This window comes from Lissotriton helveticus, chromosome 2_1, assembly GCF_964261635.1.
Source record: "Lissotriton helveticus chromosome 2_1, aLisHel1.1, whole genome shotgun sequence".
Taxonomy (NCBI): Eukaryota; Metazoa; Chordata; class Amphibia; order Caudata; family Salamandridae; genus Lissotriton; species Lissotriton helveticus.
The window spans coordinates 1,376,978,453-1,376,980,563 of NC_136059.1; the positions used below are offsets into that span (position 1 = coordinate 1,376,978,453).

The following is a 2,111-nucleotide window of genomic DNA, read 5'->3' on the forward strand; positions in this document are numbered from 1 at the left end:
GATTAGTGGATGCTATAAAAAATAAATACCAACAAACTATTCTGGACCTTGATTGGCCATGGACAGGGTCATAAAGAAGACCAAAAGATTTTTTTATTTGAAGTGACACCTGGGCATGCCATATACGAGACCTATATTGAACCCCATCAATTGCATACTCCCACTCTTCATTCTCCATCACTGAAAAAGATATCATTTTGATAATATAAAAAGTTCCTACACTAACTCAACGGGTCCTAAAGACTTACCAATGAACATCATAGAAACTGACCTGACCCTGTGGAGCTTTCTATTGCTTAATTTTTTTCCTGTGTTTTATCAACTTGGATGAAACCAAGATCATGGAATGGGTCCAATATTCACCCAATCTATGAGAAGACCTTAAATATGATCCTAAGAACGATTAACTTATCGCTCCATGTTACAAAGCAGTCGGGTTCTTTCGTGATTATGTGTACAAGCGTCCTTTTCTACGCAGAGGCCCTGGCCTCCAATGCATCTCAAACTACCAAGCCCTCTGTTGTCAGTGTCTGTGGCCAGTGATACCTGTAAACCGGTCGCTTGCATATGACCATGTTTTGCCGAAAGGTCCAGGCTTTAGATTACTACAACCCATCGAGGTTTAACTGCAAAGATGAAAATTTATTTAGAAGCTTCTTGGTGAGGCTCAAAGATCAGAAAATCAGACACTACAAGATTAAACAATAAGGACATTTTCAAAACATAAACAACAATGAATGGCCCAGTCATAACGAAAAGTATCCAACGGATTTGAACGGTCCCTTCAAAATGTAGGAGCGACAGGAATCTATTGACTAACTTCTTGGCTTGACAGACGACTTGAGTATGGTGATAATGCTGACAAATACAAAAACGTTAATGGTAATGCTGATAATGCACCAAAAAACATGAAGCCACTCATAAATTTAGATGTTAGTAATCCTGAGATCAAGGCAATGTGATGGGCTTGGCTAATCTCCAGATTTACCGCCACAGTGACTACTTGATAATGTTGAAGGCAATTTGAATCCTTGTACAGGAACATCTGAGTCAGGAAGCTGTGACAAAAGCACATCAGTCAAAAACTAGCTTGCCTATTGCATTAGAAAGCACTTGCTTTGCATTGATACACAAGCAGTGCTTAATTTGAGTCTGTGGTTTCCGGTGCTCGCCCTAGCACTTAATTGTCAACACCAGTGCTGGTGACAGTCTGCCACAAAGTTGTTCTTTCTGACTAATTTAGAGATGACTACAACAGTTGATTATTAATTCAAGAAATATTAAAAATTACTATTATCTGCTGCCTAAGCCATTCTTATAGCTTTAAGGGGCGGAAATAGTCAGAATTGTCCAACTCGTTGGAGTGTGATAGTAGTTGTGTTGTTACAATCACTGGCAGCATAGCAGTGGCAATGTGTGGTGCAAGCGGCAATGCCCTCCTGACCAGAGCCCTACAAATTAAGCACTGTACAGGAGATGCTGCTCTTCATGAAGCTGCTCGAATTCTTCCATTACTCCACATTGAGAGCTCCGAGATCTCCAAACAAGGATTAATGAAGCTATTGTAGCTGTTAAGGGAGAAACAGAGTACAGACTAGGAAAAATGGGAAGATGAAAAAAGTGAATAACTTGATCGCTGTATGTACTCCGTGCAATTTAGAAACTGAGTTCCACTCTGGCATGTTGTTCAGTCAGTATGTGAATCAATATTTGTGTTTGTGTTTCCAAATGGAAACATTGTGCTTAAAACTGCAGATTGAAACTGTATTCTACCATCAAAATATTTCTTTTTGTATAGCTCTCGGAGATTGCGAAGAGAAGCTATTTGCTAAATATTTACTTAACAAATTAACAAGCTGGGCTAACTATTCAAGCTTTAACCCCTTCACCCACACCAATTTTCGTCCGTTTTTTTCATTTTTTTTGTTAGAGTTTTCTTTAGTGCAAACTAGACCCAAAAATATCAGGTATCAGAGTGCATGGGCACCAGTTTCGTTACAGATGGTCATATTCATTTTTTTATGCCCGGGGAGATTAAAAGCCTGATTCATGTACGGGCCGTTTTGCGTGGCCCTAATAGCGAATCATAGCGACTCGCTATTGAGGACACG

General features: G+C 39.6%; 1 pseudogene; it reads left to right on the top strand.

Annotated features, from left to right (window-relative positions):
* The first annotated feature begins 573 nt into the window (after window positions 1–573).
* Window positions 574–1,615, top strand: LOC144819762 (RNA transcription, translation and transport factor protein-like; annotated as a pseudogene).
* The last annotated feature ends 496 nt before the right edge of the window (window positions 1,616–2,111 follow it).